At 37.6% G+C, this 24,334-nt stretch overlaps 1 protein-coding gene across 4 annotated transcripts in view; it reads right to left on the bottom strand.

Annotated features, from left to right (window-relative positions):
- The window catches only part of ctnnd2b (catenin (cadherin-associated protein), delta 2b), a 176,298-nt gene extending 165,100 nt beyond the window's left edge, over positions 1 to 11,198 (bottom strand). For all 4 annotated transcript variants that reach the window (XM_007260188.4, XM_049482057.1, XM_049482056.1 and 1 more), the window contains exon 1: positions 10,967 to 11,198. The gene's annotated coding sequence lies outside the window, so the exon portion shown is untranslated. The remainder of the gene's footprint in view (positions 1 to 10,966) is intronic.
- Positions 11,199 to 24,334: the final 13,136 nt, after the last annotated feature.

Consider the following 24,334-nt stretch of genomic DNA (forward strand, 5'->3'; position numbering starts at 1 on the left):
ATCTGCCATTGTTGATACATTTTGTCAGAGTGTCAATACATTGTGATAAATATAAGTGTATATTGCGGAAATGTCTTCAAATATTGTGATATAATTGTAGTTATCATATCGTCCAGTTCTAATCTGTCTATATGCTTAGAGAAAATTAAATAAAAAATATTCTGCAGATATAAAGTGTGTTCGATGGATACATTATGATAAATGAGGACAATACATATACAAAATTGTTGCATTCATTTAAAATAGCACATAATGTGATGTAACTACTGCACATGCCCATTTTATGAAGCCAGTGCTGAAATAATACATTGTGCATAATAATATATATTGTTTACTTCCAGCATCCTGACGAATCACAAGTCGAGATTAATGAATCTGAAATAAAGAGTGAATGTGAAATAATGATACCTCATCTGCTATAAATTGTGGTACGTGACCTGCATTATTTTGACCAAAATATTTTAGTTGCTGGGTTATAAATGCTCTGAATCATCAAGACACCCACAGTTGATGTTAATAACAGTTTATTGCAGATTGAAACTATATTACGCCAGCCATATGTGCTCTCTCTGGGCTGATGTCTTTTTGATGGCCTACTTCCCCATCACCTCAAGGTTAACAGACACAGATCCTAGCCAACATGGGTGACTGTTAGCTGTGCAACTAAATGGGCAGTTATTGTTCTCCTCCAAGTGTCCTGAGCTGTCCAGAGACAACCTTGCTTACCAAACAGTCTCAAAATGTATTTACTTACTTACTTGTTATTTTGTTTTTGTTATTAGAAATGTACCAAAATTATTTGGTCAAACAAGTAAAAAGAAATTTATACAGAGCATGTTTTCCTTGAAATGCAAGACAATAATCTATTCTGATAATTTAATTTATGCAATTGTGAAAAAATGCCAACATTTATAAAGACTCTAATAAGTTCTCATGCATGTTTGTTTTGTTGAAAAAAAAAACAGTCATAATTTATTTCTACTGAACAACTTATCTTCATCTCATAGAGAAAAATAAAGTTTCTGTCTCTTTAAAACAAACAGAAGATGAATAATCTATGTTCTCATTGGATGTGCTGTATTATTTTGATGGTCTACATTCATAAATATAAGTGAGCTGTATTTGCCTGTAATTTAAATGAAACTGTCCCTGAAATGGCACACATGCTCACACTGATATGTTTACACACGTAATTCTTTATCCTTTTGCTGGCTGTTGTCACTGCTGTGCAATTCACTGCACATGTACAACGCAATAAAAAAGACAACAAAAACAACAAAAAATGTGGAATTATAATTATTAATCTTTTTAATTTAGTGAAGAAATCACATGACGTCATCAAGAAGCCCATTAGAGGCTGTTCTAGTTGTGTGACCAACAGGCTACTGAGAGGATTCTTCTTACAGGACAGTCCTACTAAGGACCTGTAATACCTAGACAGCAGCCTATGTTTTGAAACACAGAATGTGATATGGAAGCAACATGGAGGATAACTCAAACACTGAGGGAACTGGGCAATTTGAGCAGCTTGTATTAAAGAAAAACCTTTGTGTCCTTGGTTCATTAAAATAATAGTTTGTGTAATCACTTTTCCCTCATTTCCTTTTACTAGCCTCTAGTACAGATACACAGAGCTCAGTACAGCTGTTTTAATTGACTAATCTGAATACTGATGATAAAAACTCAAAGAGAAGTCTTAGTTAGTTAACCTAGCTAGCAGTAGATTATGTTAGCTAACAGACTAACCACTAACAGCACATCACAGACCAATAACTATAGCTAAAAAGCTTACAGGCTAACCGCTAACAGCAATGCGATATTGTTAGCTAACAAGCTAACTGCTAACAGCACAGACCGTGTTACAACTAAATGGGTCTCAAATCAAATACATTTAGAAGATAAGCTGACAGGCACATTCCGGTGAAAAGGGAATAAAGATTTTAACCCTAATAACCGGATAATTACGCTCTCCACAGTTATTCTCTCAGCCCAATCAGAGAGCAGCAGAGCTAGTTAGCTAACAAAGCAGAAGCGGAAAGCTAAAGGAATCACCTTCAGACAACTCAGCTGGAGCTGAGCCAGAGTATTACATTATTACTATTATTATTAAAATTAAATATAACTAAAATAAAATAATGCCTGTCAGCTTAGATTTCCAGTGTTAGCTTAAAGGTGGACGTAATTAGTCGAGCGAGCAGAAAGATGAAACATGGTCCAGTCTGTCTCAAGATAAAACCAAACTTGTGTATTTAGTAGAGTGATTTCAAGTTTTTGGGGCACATCCTGTAGACTCCTTTGCCTGAATGTACAACTTTACTGGGCCACGTTTACAGAGAGCAAATTTAATAATTAATTAGTCAAATTTAATGAGTGGCCTCATCCTGGGTTCATCTTAAATGCACATGAATGAATGAGTTATTTTGGCCTGTATGAGCACAAGCAGAGCAGAAATTTGGCGTGTGAAATTGTTGAAAAAACCTATTATACCATCAACTTGGGTACACTTTTTCTATTTTGAGACATAGTGTTGTGTGTGTGTGTTTACTCTGAAACTTTACCTTGCTCTGCCTCCAGCCTGCTTATGTCATGTGATCACAGTCTGCAGAGTGAATGTAATATGAGTTTGCTGTAATTCACCTTGTAAATGCACCTCTTTTAATGTGTTTTCAATGATAACAATAAAAATATGATTTATCTTACAGTCCAATCATCCAGCTCTACGTAGCACTACCTAGCACTGATATACCCACATCTTTCTATTGTACACTGATCAATCAATACTAAGAGAGCTCACAGAGGCACTTGATCTGGGCACAGGACAGTGCAGGAAAATTACTGTTACCCAGCTGAGGGAAGACATCCAAGAGGACACTCCTGGCAGTTTAGCAAACAAGAGGGTGGTGGCTGAATTCCATTCGCTCGCTTTTAACTCTCACTGTCTGAAGCTTGGCCAAAATGCCATTAGGTTTAACTGTTCAAGCCCATGATGGAGAAAAGCAGCCCCCACAATTTCTTTCATTTAAGCCGGAACAATCTCAGTTGCTTTCCTTTCAAATGCAGCATTAGAAGAGCGCAAAGTAAGAATATTACCCAGATTTGAAACTAATCACCACATTTCCATGCTCAGTTGGCATCAAACGCTGGGAACATTTTCACAAATTTCAAGAAAAACTGCACTGTCATTACACTGATGCCAGCCATAATCGACAATCTGCTGCTGATGGAATCAGCTGTGTTGACAACAATGACAGCCGTCGTGGTCACTGCCAGCTTTTTTCCAGAGGACCATAATGAGCAGAGGAGTTTGGAGTCTGCACCCGCCAACTGAATTCTTTCTCACAGAACTGTGTTCACACTGCAAACTGTTTTGTATTGTTTTTTGTTTATATTTACTGATTCAGGACTCAATTCCCAACATGAACCGTGCTGTGTTTTATTTTAAATAAAATTGAAATATACTGTTATATAGTCACTGTCACACAAAAATCTAATATCTGCAAACTAAAGCAACTACACACAAAAACTTTTTTTTCAACTTTCAATGAAAGTCAATGTAGAATGATTTATTCAAGGTCATATAAACATATACTTTGTAGTAAGTACTTTGTAGTAAAATAATTATCTGTACAATTTTATTTCAGCATCATTATCATAAGTCAAATTGCAAATTATGCAATGTCAAGTAATTTTTTTTTAACATTTTGATGCCTTATTTTCTCACTGTTCTCATTTTCTCTGGCATATCTACCAGGGGCATATTATACCTGTACAACATTGTTCGTTTTTCTCTAATTTGATTTGATACACAGAGTGCATTAATAATATTATAAAATGCTGAATCATTCACTGTATTATTTCAAGATCACTATATAGACTGCAGAAAAGAGTAATATTGCAGGTTCTTTTCTTACAATATTTTACAGATGTACGAGTAATGAGTGTAAAAATGCATAGAAATCATACTGCAATGCCAAATTGTAACAATGTGCACTAGAAATGCACAAATGTGACAAGCAGTAACAGAACAACTAAACTAAAACATGTTACATCAACACAGCAGGTTTCTTTTTTTATTACTTGTTATCATATAACATTATTTATTTATTAATTTGCACTGGTTTGCTATTTTTGAATAATGGAAATTCAAAGTGCATTTTGACATAGCTGCACTGTCTAAACACTCAGCACCGATAAACCTCCCACTAGGAGTGGGCGATATGGCCCTAAAATAATATCACGATATTTCATGGTATTATCGCGATAACGATACTCTTGCCGATATGACAAAAAAATACACAACTGCAACAAAACAAAACTTACACTTTATTATTGTATACGATATGATATTGCACAACTGAGATATGATATTACACTAACTGAGATACAGGAATTTTAGCAGATTTGTAACAAAACTTCATATATCCAGGATTAAAGTAAAATAAATGATACTGGACAGATATAATCTGTCTCTTGTAAATATCTAATGGGAAATGAGAAATGTGTGAATTTTTCTTTTGCTTAAAACAACAAAAAAGTAGAACCCTGAAGTGATAATTAGGGGTGAGTGTTATGGCTCGATATTTCAGGGTATAATATCGTTCACGATATTCAAAAATGTTGACGATATTATCGCGTACGATACGATATGGCACACCCCTACCTCCCACTCCAGGAATGTCATGTGTCGCACCTCCCAGTATCATTAGTAGACAACCAAATTAGCCTGTACAGTACTAGGGCACAACTAAGGCTACACTATATGGACAAAAGTATTTGGGCACCTGCTCATTCATTGTTTCTTTCTAAATCAAAAATCCTAAAAGCAGTTTTTGTTTTAGTTGAAGTAATTGTCTCTACTGTCCAGTGTAGTCTTTCTACTATATTACTAATTAGAGAGTACTGCTGTGAATATTTGTTTGCATTTAGCAGAATGTTGGTTGATGACCACCACCTCATCCATAATTCCCCAACTCATGCCAAAAGAATGACATTGCGACCAATCATTCCAAAGAAAACAGTTCTTCTGCTTCACACTTCAATTCCTAAAGGGGTTATACTCATCTAAACCACACATGGCATTAGATATGGTTCCAAAAGGTTCTTGTTTATCTGCACCAAGAATCCTATAATCCTATTCTATTGCCATTATTTTTACAGACACTAAACAAGGTGTGTGTGTGCTTTTGCAGATCTATGCCAGCAATTTAGTTTACTGCATTTATTCAATAGAAGGGGTGTCCACAAATTTATGGACATATAGTGTATACTGCAGAGAATGCTTGCTGTATAACTATGGTATGTTTTATAAAAAAACATAATGACACCTTTTTGCTTCAACTAATTAGTGAGGGCATAATCACTCCGAAGGGTGTATGATATGGATAAAAAATGTGATGTGCAATAACACATAAATGCAAAAAACACATTTAACTGCTTTTTCAATGTGGTTATCATTAAAACACAATAATAATGAATTTATCTTACATCCTTACATAGAGCATACAGCAAAGTCATTAAACCCCATCTATCAGACACACTACTGGATCACTAAGCATTGCTTTTCTTGTGTGAACCCGCAGGACTTCAACATCAGCAATCAGCTTTAAGCTTTAACCAACAACATCAGTCCTCTGAGGCAGGCAGCTGAAAATTAGCCAGTTGGCTAACCCTGGCACATTTGCTCTTTGTAACAAGAGGGTATAACAAGAAAAAGGGGAACAGAGAAAAGAATGGATCCTGCTGACTCCAATATTCATGACTCCAACCTTTTTGGATTGCAGTGTAAGACAATCTGGACACAAAGAGACGGCAGCCATTTACAAAGACAGAGTATCAATCTTTTGTCTGGAGAAAGCCAGAAATCGCATAAAATATGTGCACTTCATTTATGAAATGACAAAACACATTAATTTGCACGCAGCACAACAAAAGCTTAAGACAAATAACAGTACGCATCTAATGATAATGGCAAGGAACAGCAAGTTATTGGTGAACGCGTGCTTATTATCAACACTAATGCACTCCATTTGGTGTAAATGTATCATTTAAATAATTCATGATAATAACAGCACTCTGCTCTGAAACATTTGGATTCCCATCCCACCCTCCCCCTCCCACAGCCTGAGGAATTGATCACCTGAGCCTGTGTCCATTATCATCCATCTACAGGGGGGTGCTGCAGCCAGTCAAGCCATCATATCAATCACCCAGCAGTGGCTGCTGCCCAAATAGCCACCTGCAGCCTTATGCAGCTAGTATATTGCAGAAGATTGAAGCTGAGATGAAGACAGAGCTGGGGATGCTGATTAAATAGGATATCCAGTTTATTAAGATGTTTAGGGAATTTGGATGTTTAAATGTTCAAATGCAAATAAATAAGAAGGGATATTCCAATGTACACAGCCTGGCCAAAAAAAAAAATTGCCACCAAAAAAAAATCACACATTCTTATACTTTGCTGGACCGCCTTTAGCTTTAATTGCAGCATGCATTAAATGTGGCATTGTTTCGATAAGCTTCTGCAGTGTCACAAAATTTATTTCAATCCAGTGTTGCATTATTTTTTCACCAAGATCTTGATAGTAATGATGTAATGATGATAGTAGAGTCTGACCTCTGTGCAAAGGTCTGTGCAAAGGTGCAAAGGTCTTGGTGAACAATCCATGTGTGAAAATGATGATCTCATGCTCCCTGAACCACTCTTTCACAATTTCAGCCAAATGAATTCTGGCATTGTCATCTTGCAATATGCCCGTGCCATCCAGGAAGAAAAAATCCATTGATGTAATAACCTGATCTATATTCAGTATATTCAGGTAGTCATCTGAACTCATTCTTTGAGCACATACTGTTGCTGAACCTAGGCCTGACCAACTGCAGCAACCCCACATCATTTGCTTATTTAAATCCAGTCAGCGACTTTTTTGGCCAGGGAGTGTACTTCAATTGTGGTATATAGTGATTTTTTAAAATGTATTTTCCTGTAATAACATCAACTCAAAACATACCAAAAACAGAAGCTTGCACATTTTCACATTCTTCTGCTAAAAAAAATTAAATATGGCTAAATTGTTATTCAAAGTATTATACTTCCACTACTGTTACAGATGTAGCAGATCAAGGCCAGGGTAAAAATAACAGTAGTTGAGTGACCAAGTGGTGCAGCACTCTAAGGCTACATCCAAATTCTGTTTCCCTCCCTTTCTTTTTGAAAATAATTCCATTCACACAGGCAAACATTGTTTGCATACACATGCTAGCCCTGTATGTGGTGATAGTACCTCATAAAGTGACACCACAAAACAGCACATCACAGATTATTATATATTTGTAATATAACACTATTTACATGAATTAATATGTTGAAAGCTGGAATCCAGTGATGTCTGCACGTAGACATTTAAAATTTATGCCTAATGTAATTCACTATTTAGGGAATATGAATTTATTTGAAATTTGGACAGAGACATTACCAATTGTGACATAAGCAATTTCATAAAGCACTCTTTTCCTTTTACGTAGAGTTCAGTGGGCGCAATCAGTAAGAGCAAAAATGGGTCTCGTTCTCTTTGACAGGTCAAAATCACGCAACATAATTCTAGCCTGAACTGAACAGTGTCCTCTGCCAATCGCATTGAGCTATCCACATGACTAAATAAGGGTGAAAATTAGATAATTGTCTACATATGTCTGCTCTATAGAACCCTGACCCTGAAAGGTGACCATTACCCCGGTCAGCACAATAAGACCGGCAGATCGACAGACACTTGTCATTGCGCAAAACAATCTGCATATTTCCACCAACAAAGGCTTCATACAAGTCATCTGCTAATTTATCACTGAAGATCACTTCATTAATTTCACTCAATTCCCCGTGACCTATTAAAGAGGTTAACGATGTGTCGAGCCCGCCTCAGCTCAGCCCCAACCAGAAAATCATCCCAATCAGCTTGAATCTGTTCGTAGAGATGGATAAGATTGCATAAGAGAGATTGCAAACACTGAACATTAAAACTAAACTGCTTTTCCACATTAAGATGGAACAGTTGTTATCCATCTTGCAGAGGTTTCTAATACAGACAGGGTATACTAATATCATTCATATAGCTCTATATCTGTCACAAATCAGCTACACAACTTGTAACTAGTTAATACACAGGGTAATACATACAAAGCGCATTTGTATGAACCACAACCTATGCTTTAACCCTACTGCCTTTTCTTGAAGGATGTCACAGCTTGTAGCTAGCTAACATACATGTAAATACATACATGATCTCATTTGTATGAACCCCAACCTATGCTCCAACCTTGCTGCTTTGCCTATTCTTGCTAGCCATGCATATGTTTTTTTTTTATATCCATTACTTCAGTCAGCCATTGTTTAAAAAGCTTTCAACACTATAGCTAGCCATGTATATGTTCATGATGGAAGTAGAATATCAGCTAGCCAACGCATGTAATGACTGTATGTGTTTTTCATATATATATATATATATATATATATATATATATATATATATATATATATATATATATATATTGTCTTTACATTCAGCCAGAAAACCACCCCCAATCAGCTTGATCAGTTCAAAGAGATGAATAAGAGACACAATTATATAAGAGAGATTGCAAACACACTGAACATTAAACTAAATTTCTTTTTTCCCCCACATTAAAATGGAACAGCCATGCTTGGAACAGGCATACCACCTGCCATTGTCAGCCATCTAGCAGAGGTTACTAATACAGGCAGGGTAGACAAATATCATTAAACAAATCAGACCAAAAATCATTCACAAAACAGCTCCTAAAAATAAATCTGAGGTATGTCAGAGCTTGTAGCTAGCTAACATAACTAACTGCATAACCTAGCTAGCTAATAAATGCCTTTCTAGCTAGCTAGGTTTATGTGCATGAGGCAAGAAGGGTGTCAGCTAGCCATGACTGTGTTTGTTTTCATATATTAGGACAATCTTCCATTGTTATAATATAATATATATATATATATATATATATATATATATATATATATATATATATATATATACACAATATATTTTATATGCCATTTATAGTGCAACTGAACCACTACATGTCTCTCTATTTGCTTGATATTTAGCCAGAAAACCACCCCAATCAACTTAATTGGTTGAGCAGTCATGCTTGTGTCTCTTGGCTTTGTAACCCATCTAGCAGAGTTTATTAATATGGCCAGGGTAGACTAGTCTAATTCAAAAGGCCTTGTTGCTACACTGCTTTTGCTCTGAAAATTATGTTCCTGAAAAAAATTAAATAAAGGATATCACAGCTTGTATATAGATAACGTAACCTACATAACCTAGCTAGCTAACAACCTGGCTTTAATTGCATGAACCCAGCCTATGCTTCAACCCTGCTGCCTTGCCTTTCTAGCTAGCTAGGTATATATATGTGCATGAGGCAAGAAGGGTGTAAGATAGCCAACACAAGTAATGGCTGTATGTTATATTATTATATAGTATATTTTAAGACAGTCTTCCACTTTTTAAAATGCATTTCTGCACTTTTTAGCTAGCTATTTTTTCCTTTATAGAACCAACTTCAATGCACACAAATGTGTTTAGCTATATTAATAAGCCATTAATAATACAACTAAACCACTTCATGTCTCTATATTGGCTTGACATTCAGCCAGAAAATCATCCCAATCAGCTTGAATCTGTGCATATAGATGGATAAGATTAAATTAGAGAGATTGCATACACACTGAACATGCTTGTGCATTTGCCATTGTCAGGCATCTAACAGAGGTTACTAATACAGGAAGGGTAGACTAATATAATTCAAAAGGCCTTATTGCTACATTGCTTTTGCTCTGACAATTAGTTTCCTAAAATAGTGAATTAAATAAAGACTATCCCAGTTTGTAGCTAGATAGAATTACTAATTACATAACCTTGCTAGCTAGCTAAATTATTAACCTGGACAGGATTTGAATTAACCCAACCTATGCTTCAACCCTGTCTTTCTAGCTAGCTAACCTATATGTGGAAAGAAGGATGCCAGTTAGCTAACTCGCTAGGTTAGCATAACACCACTTGAGTAATGAATGATTGTGTGTATGATATGTTATATTATATTTTTCAATAATAGGACTGTAAGCCTTTGTTTTAAAAGCACAGCAGCCCTTTTTATTAGCCAGATAGCTAACCTATCTAAATCAATTCCTTCATAACTGTATTAATACTAATAATATTAATACAGACGAATATATACTATAGCTCTACAGCCATTAATAATGTAACTAGCTAAGCTATCTAACCTATCTAGCTGTTACATGTCTCTCCCTCTCTCTCTCTCTGTCAGCTTGACAATGAGGCCAGCAGAGCACGCTACAACCAGCCACAACCAGCATCTAATGTAGTTAATCTTATGAAATAAATAAATATATATATATAAAAACATTGAAATTTAGGTCAATAGGGGAGTAATTCCCTTTTTTTCTCAGCGCTCACCCCCATCCTCCACATCCACCCCCCAAAACCGCCTCTGTGGATGGAGGAGAATCAGCCTCTAATGGATTCCATTTTCACACACACACACACACACGCACACACACACGCACACACACACACATACGCACACACACACACACCGCTTCCACTCTCCTCACAAAAGCCTACCTTAATAGAAACGACCACATTTTTATATAACTTACAGTGAATTCCCTGTTCAGCTAGACGCGTTTTAAAAATAGGAAATTAACGGTCGTTTTCCAAACAAATTTCAAATTCGTGCCCATATATGGTAAAATAATAAACACAGGCACGGTCTGTCGAGCATCCTCGGTTTCGACCCAGCTCGCCTCTGCCTGATGTTGCAGTGCAAGGTGGGGGTGTGTGTAGTGTGTAGTGTGTGTGTACGTAATGTGTGTGTGCGTGTGTGTGTGTGTGTAGCGTGTCAACTGGAATGACATTGCGCTTACCGAGTACATATGATCTCCTTCCTCCTCCGTTTTCAGATTAACGCCGAAAATTGAAACACACAGCTAATAATGTCAACCATCCCTCACCGACCGCCCGAGAGACGCCGAGAGCATCCGCTAAAAACATCCACAGCTGGGGAAGAAAAGGAGGCGGAAAAACGGCCACGGAGAGACAGCAGCAGCAGCAGCAGCAGCCCTCTCTCTCCCTCCCTCCCTCTCTCTCTCCTCCACTCGCTCCTGTATCACTCTCCTCTCCTCCTCTCTGCTGCAGTCATGGCGGGGGGACCGCAGCGACCTCTGCTGCTCAGTTCTCTAACTTCCCTTTTAGTTTTCCACCTCCCTCTTGCTGAGCTTAATGGGGTTTCCTCCATTAGCTGGGTGTGCTAACTAGGTTAACAGTGTGTCACCGGTTCCACCCAGTGACAGCCAGGGTTTGTAGCCTGGCTAGCTAACTAATGTCTCGTCTCTTATTTTGAGGATTTCTGTCCAGGTTAAACAGGTTTGTGAAAGATAAAAGCTATGCTGTGTATTATACTAAATATCTTTATCACTGTTCCAGGATTTCTGTGTATATAACATCACTTAAGAATCTTCATTGTTGCCCCAGGTTTTCTGTGTGAACAGTGATAAAAAAAAAAGTTTGGGCACCCCTGATAATTTTCATGATTTTCCTTTATAAATCATTGGTTGTTCGAATGTTCGAATTAGACATATCAGTTAAATATATCATATAACAGAAGAACACAGTAATAATTAAAGGACCAATATGTAATTTATTTTCAGTAGTGCATGATAAAATGATGAGGATGTATCATCAGATATTAGGGAAACATGCTGAGTTAAAGCACTGGCAGCTCTTGTCAGCAGTGCTTCAGCCAGTATGTTTGTATTTGGACTGTGCAGTGCCTCATGGTTTCTGTGTTTGTTATGGCCTCTGGCTTCGCCTGCTGCTCGTTCCCTAAGACTTACTTCACCCCTGAGGTGGCCAGTACTTACACAACAGCGAGCGATCTGTTTCGCTTAGGCTAACACAGCTAGCGGTGCTTAAAGCTAGGTTAGCTAACTTCAGATAAAGTTCACATGAGTCGGTTTATAATATGACATGGCTTGCCACGGTAGAAGTTACTGAACTCGTCTTGCACTGGATTGTGTAGATTTATCCTCCTCAACTTGGCAACCCGAGTAAGCTTCGCGTCTGGGGTAAGCTTTGCGTCTGGGGAGGGGTGGACGGGGCAGACAACTCTCTGTGGTGTTTCAAAATTGGACTGCTGTAGCTATCTCACACGCTCTATTTTATTTCATACAGACTGTACCTTTAAGAAGTAAAATAAAGTTCATAGAAATTACAGAAAGTGTGCAATAATTATTTAAACAAAATTAGGCATGTGCATACATTTGAGAACCCCTGTCATTTTATTTATTTGAATAACTTTATCACTAAATATTGAAACACAAAATTAGTTTGGTAAGCTCATTGACCTCTGACCAACATACACAGGTGAATCCAAATATGAGAAAAGGGTTAAGGTGTCCATTTGCAAGTTTTTCTCCTCTTTACATATTCTCTGAAGAGTGGCAACATGGGAGCCTCAAAACAACAACTCTCAAATGACCTGAAAACAAAGATTGTTCAACACCATGGTTTAGAGCAGGGGTCACTAATAGTCGGACCGCGGTCCGGGTCCGGACACAGACGTTGTCCAATGCGGACCCAAACCGATAAACTACTAAGAAGGATTTAATTCTGACCGTGTTCATTTAAAGGTGCAGAACTTTTCTTGTGTTTATGGTATACGTGCTTTGCGGCGCAGTAAACTCACAGAGCAATCACGTGTGGTGTAAGATCACCAAACGCTCTCCTCTGCCTACCAGATTTGTGCAGACCGCTTCCCTGGATGGTGAATTGGGATGCGGCCGGGAAAAAATGCCTTAATAAAGAGATAGGGAGCCCGAGAACTGGCGGAAAAACGAGAATGGGCGGAAACTAAAGATACGCCGAGCGCGAGAGAGAGACAGGGAAGGAATGTACACAAAATCTGGCCAGAGAGGCATTTTATTATTATTATATATATTTTTCATCATAGTTCAAACAACCTAACGGTTCAGATGTTTCATATATATTCAGCTAAATGCTCACTCTGCACAAAAAGAGGCTGTGTGGTAGTCTCTGCGCTTTCCTCCGAGCAGAGAAGACAAAAAAACACACCAGAGCAACTTGCTAAAATCGCTTTAACACAATGGGCAATGTCAAGGGCAGCAAAAATGATTGAGGTCATGTCCATAAGTCAATAACTTTGTAACAATCCTAGGCTCAGCTTATCCCTTTTTAACCAGTATTTGTTTTTGAATGGCATGCATATAAATTTAGGACTTATTGTTTATTTTATTTATTTATATATTTATTTTTTTATTATCAATGTTTACATTTTGCAAGACCGATGAGATAACACACAAGATAATTTTTCATTTTAAAAATGTAGTTATGACCACAACTGATAATAATAAATGATAGTAAATTACAGTAGGCTAAATAACATCTGTGTTTGACTTAGCGTAACAGACAGTAGGAAATCTGAGGTCAGTGGAAAAGGCAGGTAGCTATTCAATGCAGCCCAAAAAAGCCTGGCTGGTGATGTCATATGAGATAGTGAGTGTGCTATGAAAACAGATTTAATCCCCAGCAGAGGCCATTCCTGAAACGCCACTAGCACCACCACGCCACACCGTCTGGCCTGGTCACTTCCGTCGTGGATCAATGCCGTGCTCTCTGTGGACTGGACACACAATTTCATCCACTCACTGACCTTGAGCAGAAGATTAGTGGATGAAAAGCATGGATTTAGACCAGTGCCCACCCCCACTCTCCCTAAAACCCATTATAACTTCACTAAACTGGTTATAGTGGGGGGTTGGGTAGAAGTCTGTCCTGCTGAAACAAAGAATAAATAATTGTAATCACACAAACTGAAAGCATGAATGATATCCTCAAAGAACATGACATTGACCACAATAATAGATCATTAGTGGCTACCATCCAGCACATATCAGCTTTATACCCCTTGAGCAGATGAGTTAATTATTTAGTTCGTTTACAAAGGGCCTGGGGTACACTACCCCAGCATTGAGCTGTGGAGCAGTGGAACTGTGTTCTTTGGAATGAAGGTGCTCCATCCAATACTTTTGGGATGAGTTGGGGATGAGGATGGGTGGTAATCATTAAACCTCACGAATGCTCTTGTCACTGAAAGCAATCAAATTCAAACACAAACAGAATCAATTATTTTTTAATATTCTTGATTTTGGAAAAAACAATGAATGGTTTTCCGGTATTTGTTCAAATGGTGTACATGCTTTGGGATGGCCCAAAAAATAAGCATTTCATTTGTATATAGTATGAAAATAAAATGCTATCAAAAGGCATTGTTACCATCCTCTTAAAATCTTAAAATCTGTAATATTTTTCTGCTGCTTTGGCATATTTTCTGGAAGCTACAATCAGGATTAACTATTTTTTACCTGGTTTAGTTTAAATTTTGGTCATATAAAGTGATGTTTACATACACTAAACATTTCTAAAATTTGGTAACATCACCATATGTTGCATGGGCCATGGGAAAATTACATTAATTAGATCCAGGCTTAAATATATAAGGCACCCCCCTTCACCCTTCTTCTACTGTGCCTTCTATACTACAAGAATTCTCCCTCCCCCAGTCCAGCTCCTGTGGTGCTCCATGGAGAGAGTAGTTCTCCATGACTGACTGTCAGCTGGCATGCGGTGTGAAGCCTGATCTAATGACCCCATCCTGATTTCATGCCCCAAAGACCATTGGGCAGTTATTGAATACTCTGCAGTACTGTTAGATCTTACATTATTAACCATTTCTTGCCTGAATTAAATCATATTGCTTTTTAGCTTAGCCTGAGGACTGAGGCTAAGATAGCCTGAGGACTGAGGCTAAGATAGCCTGAGGACTGAGGCTAAGATAGCCTGAAGACTGAGGTTTTAGTTATTGGAAGTGAGACACAAAGTGTGTAAAGAATTTAGGGGTAATTTTTGATAATGAGCTCAGTTTTAAAGCACACATCATGGCTACATGCAGGACGGCTTACTTCCATCTTCGAAACATCGATAAGGTTTGAGACATTCTTTCTCCTACTGATAGTGAGAAGCTTGATCGTGCATTTATTACATTATTTATTAGATTATTGCAATGCTGTTTTATCTGCTATATCAAAAATCTCTATCGCACATCTGCAGTGAGTTTAGAACACTGCTGCCAATGTTCTTTCTCATTACAGAAAGAGCATATTACACCTGCTCTTCGTTTATTGCACTGATTACATGTTAGTTTTATAGAACAGATTTTAAGGTACTGGTAATGTTTTTTTATGCCTTACTACCCTTTATTTTAGTGATATGATTGTTAGGTATCTTCCAGCTAGGTCTCTCACGTCTTTCTATAGTAATCTACTGGTAGTTCCCAAAACTCGGCTGAGATTTGGAGAGGGTGCTTTCAGCCATTATGACCCAAAGTGTTGGAACACTCTTACTGGGGAGCTTCAAGACATTTAATCTGTGACCATTTTTAAAAAGAGCCTAAAAACTTTTTTATTTAAATTAGTATTTTCGTAAGGTGAATATTTTTTCTTTGTAATATTGGCTTTTCCATTTATATGTGTATATTGTAAAATGACTGCAATGTTCTTTAATGTTCTGTAAAGCACTTTTGTCCTGGGTTGACCTGTGTCACCCTTAATAATGCCTCTTAGTTCAAATTAGCTGAGACCAACCTGTTAGCTGAAGATAACTTCCAATAAAATTAAGGACAACGGTAACATCAGTTTACAGTGACCAAATATATATTTTTTCTTATTATTATTTAATATATATAAATGGTACAAATCCATCAATCAATACAATGTCACCAACTCTGTATTATCTTATCTTATCTTATCTTAATTACAATCAAAATCTTAAACCAACTTGTTAGTCCACTAAAAAAACAACACTTTAATTGCTGTCTTTTTAAGTGACAATCAGTCACAAACTTCCATTTTTAAATATACTTGTACAACTTCTGAAAATGCAACTTGTGAAGCTATTATGTTTATTCTGCAATTATTTTGTTAAAATGGTAAATGATTGAGATATTCTTCTACAATAAGGTCGCATCACAGGGCACTACTGACTGTAAGCTGAAAATGATAGAAGTGGGACTAGTTGCTCTAAAATGCGCTAGATCTGTTGGTATTGGAGAATCACCTGATTAATCTGTTACTCATTTGATTTTGATGTAACAGCAATATAAGATCATTACGCTTTGACAGTGCATGACTCCTGCTTACTGTATTTTGATTGTGATGAGTTTGCACAACCAGCATATTGATTACTTCATCTGAAAATAATACATCTAAACAGAAATGCATCATCAATCATGCTGATCATCCTGAGGTCTACATAGATGCATCACTTCCCCAAGTAAAGACAACTGTATTTAGTATTCCCAAAGATCAAGATCTTTAGCACTCTAATTCTGTATGAATTAATCTATTCGGATTGCAGTTCAATAGCAGTAGTTTAATTTGAGATGTGCGCTTAATAAATGAGGAAATGAGGAATAACTGTACACAAATGTCACAGGCAACTGGTTAAAGGTGCTGTATACAAAGCTGGAAAACAACTGTATATTTGAACTCAAGAGCAAATAAAACATATATCACACACATACACACACACATATAAATACACATTTCTTTTGTTTTATGACATACTGATACTGGCCTGGTTGTCTTTAGTAGTGAAATTGAACTCAGATTTTCATCATATTGTGTACTGATATTTCTCTCAAAGTAATATTGACCAGCTCTACTGCTTACTGATAATTGAACAGACATAACAGTACATGAAAGCAGCTTAACATTAGGGAACAGAACTGAGCAGACTTAACTCTTGAAAATATAAGGCTTTCAGGTCTTAGGTTCAAACGGGGAAATGGTTTTTAACCTGATCTGAGGCTTTTGGCAAAAGTATGTATAGATGATTTTTATGGTAAAATAGCATTAGACTGTTGAAGTAGCTTCAATATTCTGAATCTGATTTACCTTATTTTGTAAATTGCATTTCTGTATACCTTAAGCCATGTGAATAATACAGATATGATAATGTATGATTAACTGCACCTATAGTTTTATGTTAAATTACTTTTAATTTAATTTAAATAAAAAAAAGGTTTCTTATTCAGTATTCAACCCCTGCCCTAAAGTCATTTTCAGCAGCCAAAAGTGTTCACTAGATGTGAATATATTCTTTAAGCCTGAATGAAAACTGTCCCAGGTGGTTCGTGGAGAAGCTGCTTGAGAGAATGCCAAGAGCAGTGTTTCACAATCCTGGCCCTGGAGTAGCCCCGTTCTGCATATTTTAGGTTTTACCGTGCTCTAACCCATCCCACTTCAACCTCAGGTATTTGAAAAAGAAAAAAGAAAAAAACGTAAGGACAGAACAGGGCTTTCCAGAAGCAGAGGTGAGAAACAGTGCCTGCAGACGTGCATTAAAGCGAAGGAGAACTACTTTAATTTAACATATTGTCAGGGTGGTGCAGGCAGGAAGACGTGGAGGCGGACGTAAACTAGACTGAAATAAACTAAACAGGGCAAGGAAAACAAATAAATAAACAAGATACAAACAAGGAAATAAACTAGGATAAACAAGAAGATGAACAAGGAACTAATGACTAAGGCAACAAACTCTGAGACATGTGGAAAGACAAACAACAGGGGTTATTGAAAAGATCGACGAGGACAAAGTGACAGAGGAGGACTATATATACAAACTTGGGAAGTGGAAACTCCTGGGGCTAGGGGGCGGAGCCACAAATTGACACAGGTGGAAAAGTACTGGGGAAGAGACACAGAGGAGCACGGGTCACGTGGGGGAAAACACACAGAGACATGAGAAAAGACAGGAACAGGGCCAGGATGCTCACCTAAACACAGCAAGTGTTTCCCATAGGACCAGCTTGGACACCTATAAGTGTGCAGGATCTACATGTTCAGCTGCAACATTTGTGGGCAAATGTGGTGCAGAATGTCTAATGGAACCTGTATTCCTCCAGGGAAAGCTGTATCTTATCTTGTATCTGGGCTGGAAGTGTCCCAAAAAGGGTAGTATTGTATCATCATTAAATTTACAAACATTACATTCCATTCAGCATTTTGTATTTCACAGCACTTCTTTTGTCCTACACTTTTTTGGTCGATAATTCTATATGAAAGTAAGACTTCTCAAACCTTTACTGAAGATGAAATCACCCTGAGAAGCCAGTGGTTTTACTGAGACTGAAAAGTACATTATAGAAAATGTTCTGCCTATTTCTGTTAGGTGAAAGAGAGTTCATATTATACCAGAAGATTTAATTTCAGATCACACAATAATGGGCCAACAATGAATGCTTGCTATACAGTGCACACTGTAATGTACACACAATTAAAGTCTGTGTCAACATAAGTTGTGGAATTGATGTTTACCAATGTCATTTTCAATGGCATATACACAGTGCACTTTTAAAACTGCATGTACACCTACACATTCATGCAATTATCTAATCAGTCAACTCTGTGGAAGCAGTGCAGTGCATATATGAGATAGCAGCTTCAAGTATGAGGAAAGATATGATCTCAGTTGTTTTAAGAGTAGCATGAATGTTAATGTCATAAGAGCTAGTTTTTTTTAGTATTTTAGAACTGCTGATCTCTTAGGATTTTCAGCCCACCTATGTCTTAAACTGACATAAAATAAATGGTGTATTAGGGAAAAAAAAGTAAATGATAGTTCTGCACACTAGTTCAAGCTGTCAGAAAGACTACAGTAACTCATATGACTGCTCTGTACAATAAAGGTGAGAAGAAAAAACTGAAGATCACATCTGGTTTAACTTATAGTAGCATAAGAACAGAAAGCTGAGGCTGTAAGATATCATGTTCCTGTGGGGTCTGTATGAATAGCCCAACTGGAGGCCAGAATGTTTTTTTTTTCCACTCAGGAGGGCGTAAACATGCGCAGCATTTCGGCTAAGCACTGTGCAAGGGGCTTAGATGAGACCCATCTGACACTATGATAGATTGTAATGATGGGGGACATCTGAATCAGAGTAACAAGACATGTATTAACCCAATCAGAAGTCAGAATCAGAACTAACCTGTTAATTGAGAAGTTTAGTAGGTCTGTTAGAGCTAAACTGTGCTGGACATCGACCCTTGATGTTGAGCTGTGTTGTACAGTTACTTCTGGCCTGGAAATGCATTGTGTAACAAAGCCAGGCATCTCACCATGCAAAAACACATTTCTGGTATTTTGTTGATGGGTGGTTTAGGGTAAAGGGGAAGATGGAAATCACGGCTGGTGACGGGAAAGATCGCAGCACTATTTATTGACGGGAGGTTGGGGGTGTTGGGGGTTGATACGATGGGGGTGGGATTGCACTGCTATTTGTTGACAGGGAAAATGTGAAGCTATTTATTGACAGGAGGATCACAGACCTATTTGTCGACAGGGGGAGATCACGGCGCTATTTGTTTACAGGCGAGATGACAGCACCATTTGTTGATGTGGGGAGATTCTGATGCTATGTGTTGATGGGGAAAGATTGTGGCACTAATTGTTGATGTGGGGGAGATAGTGGCGATAATTGTTGATGGGGGAAGGGGGCCATCATGTTGCTATTTGTTGACGGGGCAATTGTGGTGATATTTGACGTGGAGATTGCGGCACTATGTTGATTAGGGGAAATTCATGTGCAATTTGTTTAACAGGGAGAGGTCAAGGCGCTATTTGTTGATGGGGCATCTCAACACTACTTGTTGATGGAGGAGCAAGACCGCAGTGCTATTTGTTGACATGGGTAGATTGTGGCACTACTTGTTGTTAGGAGGAGATTGTGGTACTATTTGTTGACAGGGGGGATGACCGTGGTGCTTTTTGTTGACGTGTGGGAGTTTGTGGCACTATTTGTTGACATGGGAGTTGATCGTGATGCTATTTGTTGTTGGGTAGAGGTTGTAGCACTATTTGTTGACATGGGAGTTAATCGTGGTGCTATTTATTTGCATGGGGGTTAATCGTAGTGCTATTTGTTGAGGTGCAGAAGACTGTGGCTATAACTGTTGACAGGGGATGATCATGGTGGTGATCATGGTGCTATTGATGAGGGAGGTCTCAGCGCTATTTGTTAATAGATGAGGGAGACCGCGGTACTATTTGTTGACATAAGGAGATTGTGGCACTATTTGTTGTTGGGGGAGACTGTAGCGTTGTTTGTTGAGGTGGGGATTGATTGTGGTGTTATTTGTTTTTGGGGGGAGACTGTAAAACTATTTGTTGACATGGGGGTGAATTGTGGTGCTATTTGTTGTTGGGTGGAGGTTGTGGAGCTATTTGTTGACATGGGGGCTGATTGTGGTGTTTGTTGTTGGGTGGAGGTTGTGGTGCTATTTGTTGACATGGGGTTGATCGTGGTGCTATTTGATAATGTGAGGGAGATTGTGGCACTAATTGTTTAGAGGGGAGATTCTGGTGGGATAGGTAGGACCCCAGCCATGTATATGTCATCACAATATGGTTGCTGGAACATGAACTGAAACAATGAATTCAGTGGCCTCCCCTCAAAGTACAAATCCAGTAGATCACCTGTGGTAGAATAGAAAATGTAAGCATGACAATGCTTCTGAAAAAAAAATCATCATATCAGAATTGACCAAAATCTTAAAGGTATGTTATACAACATCTTGTGGAATCCATTCTATAAGTAATTGAAGCTGTTTGCTCAAAGCAAAAGTAGGCACTTCTAATGAAGTGCTCAGTGAGTGTATATTTATTAATACAGTATAATACAACAGTAGATAAATGCTCCAAAATTGCCTAAATCCATCAATAGCAAAATATAATCTTTTGTTATTGAATTTGGCCTTGGGAATTTGTCAAGTGGTGTCAGATGATTTGAATGGAATTACTCCTATTTAATTAAAAAGGGAGGATATATTTTTTCTTTTCTTTTTTTTTTTAAATCCAGCCTAATCTGTTTGTTAAACAAACAATCCATTGTGGTCTTGCCAGGATGCATATTCATTATACCTTATCCTCTCTCTCCACACACACACACACACACACACACACACACACACACACACACACACACACATGCTGCTTTCACAAAGCTTCACAAGAGGGAGCTGCTACTTTTGGCTAAGCCTACAAGAGGCTGCATCTGCATTCTGGGCAGAAGTGCAGCCAGCCGAAAGATTTTTTTTTTTTTCTAGTGCTGTTTGATGTCTCTCAGGTATTGTGTTCATTGACTGAAACTGTGTTTAGAAGTGATTGGAGTTTAATTTTACAAAATCAAACTGAATTGAATGTATAGCACTAGATTAATATTCAGAAAATGAATGTTTCTAGGATAAAAATAATACAAAATATGTAGATTAGCATATCAAATCCAAAATGTATATATATATAATAAAAACGGATAATAGACTTTATGGTGATGGCATTGACAATGGATTATATTGATAAAAGCTATCAGACCTTAAATAATAGACTAAAAGACTTAACAATCCTGCCAATGTTATTATTTTAGTACTAATACTGAATGTAAGGCTTTGAATTAAAGTATTTCCTGTGTGATTTTCAGTAAAACTGCATTATAGTAAAGAAATATAAGGTATAGGTTACTTGAACATCAAACAAGCTTTAGATCTGCCTCAAGTAGCAAAACCAGGCTGAACCTTAAAAAGCGTTGCCACTTTTTTTAGAAATAAAAATACGGGATGCCCACCATGGGTTCTCTGGGCCATGACCAGAAGGGGCACACGCAGCAGTGGTATTTTATTTTTTTTTTGTTATAAGGGTCATTCCATCATTGTTTCATTCATGTTAAACAGTCTAGTTCTGGTCTCTAATATGAATGAATGCCATGTGAGCCATTCAGGAGTTTCTATTAAGCCCTGCTTTATTGTACTGGATTATTGGTCTCTGAAGAAAGACAGGATTTGGGCTCTTGCTCATTAATATTCATACATGCAATCATATCGCATCTGATTGGCTAACAGCACTGCAGCTATATGTTGACATGGGTACATTGTGGCGCTATTTGTTGACAGGAGGAATGATCGTGCTATTTGTTGATGAGGAAAATCGCTGCACTATTTGTTTGATGGGGGGTCAAGGTGCTATTCCTTGATGGGGAGGGAGACCACAGTCCTTATTTATTTGCCTCTAATTGGCTAACAGCACTGCAGCAGAGAACGCCCATCTGCCTTTCCCCCAGTCAATTTGGCAGCTCTAAAACTTAAAGGACAAAATATTTTCAAAGATACAGATTTAGTTATAAAGATACAGCAGTGCTAGATAAAGTTAACCCTTAAACTTCGCTTAACATCAGACTCTCAGCGAGGCGAGAGACCTTTAAGTAGAGGGGAGAAGTAGGATGACAATGTCAATTAAATGAAACCATTTTTATAACAAAATGTATTTTTTTTCTATATTAAAGAATGAACATTCTCTCTTAACGAATGTATTTATTTATTTACTCGTTTATGTATTTATGTAGTAATTGTCAACACATAGTGTTTTTTTTGTTCTTTACATGGCTATATAATGTATTTTTATTGGATTATACCACTGCACTAAATAAAAAAATATATCTTTTATTCGACTTAAAAAACTCAACATCCTTAACAATCAATCAAAACACAATAGTATAGTAAAATAAGCCATGTCTATGTACTGACAACTCTGACAAAAGCACAGCCAGATATGAAATCCAGCATAATGTCTCGTAGCGTCTCAGTCTCAGGAGATGATGGGGGTATAAGGAACTGTGAGACTGATGCTTGCGGTCTTCTGTGTTCTTACCTGTGTGCAGTGTTGCCCTCCTGATACATGCTCTCTGATGGCAGACAGCTCACCATGTGTTTTGTCTGTCACTAGGTAACCGTGACAACACCACACAACCAGACACAGACAGCATACTTCGGTGGGCGAAAAATTACAATATGCAAATCAGTAAATCAATAATACAGCCCCTCAGGTGATGTCCAAATGTCTGCATCTCACTTCTATCAGCTATAACCCACTGCAGCTTTGCCCAATCAGCTCATCCTCCTGCCCTGCTCCTAAACCCATACATCACCCAGTTCTCCTCCCAAACTACTCCCTTTTTTTCTTTTTTTTTTTCTTTTTAGCATTTTTCGAATTTGAGCTGAGGGTGGAGTCAGCTAAAATCAGGAGGTTTAGTGACTTAAGGACTATAGGGAGCACTTAAAATACTTTAATGCCCCAAAAATTGACAGTGTGCCTTATAATCTGATGCAATTTATGTAAGAACAGTATAGCCACTCTGCTAAAGTACAGCATTGTAAAGGGGAGTTTTCAGTGAAGTTTCTCCAGCACTAGGGCTGGGTGCAGCGGCATTAGCATTAGCTGCTAACTGCAGCGCTAGCTCTTTTGCCATTCAGGGACGAGTATTCTGTGTGTTTCCGTGTTAAAACAAGCCACGCTAGCTGATAGTGGCCTGGGTTACCGGAAAACTTATGATTCCTCAGTCTAGCACTACCAGGCGGCATTTACGGCCCACAAGCACTGTGGTTAGCGGCTAATGCTAATGCTGCTGCACCCAGCCTTATTGCTGAAAAAACTTAATTGAAAACTCTCCCTTTTTGGAAATCTAAGCTTACTGTAAAATAAATGGAAGCACTTTACTCAACCAAATAAACAGTTTTCAGGAGAGGAATCTGTGTAGATTAACATTCAGCACTCGTTTGATTGAATAAAAAAATATTTTTTGGGCGTTTTTTCAAGTTAAAAACAATCCTACTTCCCCAAATGTAGAACTAACATCTAAAATGTGCCATTTGCTGACTAAAAGTAATTACTGTGATATTTTTCCACAATAGAGTGGACAGCTTAAGCTTTATTCAGCTAATTATTAATTGACAAAATGCAGTAAACCCCTAAATTTACTGCTTTTCCCCACCAATCCTCCTCCTCCTCTCCTCAGTGACCCGGAAATGTTATTGTGACACCATCTTTCCGCCTGTCCAAATACAGATGGAAATGATAAAAGTGGATTTAATCACCTTCTGAAGCAGCATCCAGTGGAGGATACACAAAAGTATCCTACCCAGGAAGTATTTCAATAATTTTAGTCATATCACTGTGGACATTCATTGATTTATTGAATTGTGTAATACATTATGTGGAAATAATACATGTTACAAAATTCACTTACATGACTATAGAATATATACCAACACTTCTTGTTATGATATATATATTAAATATAATAATAATAAATAAAATATATAACACAATGC

This window comes from Astyanax mexicanus, chromosome 8 (genome assembly GCF_023375975.1).
Source record: "Astyanax mexicanus isolate ESR-SI-001 chromosome 8, AstMex3_surface, whole genome shotgun sequence".
Classification (NCBI taxonomy): Eukaryota; Metazoa; Chordata; class Actinopteri; order Characiformes; family Acestrorhamphidae; genus Astyanax; species Astyanax mexicanus.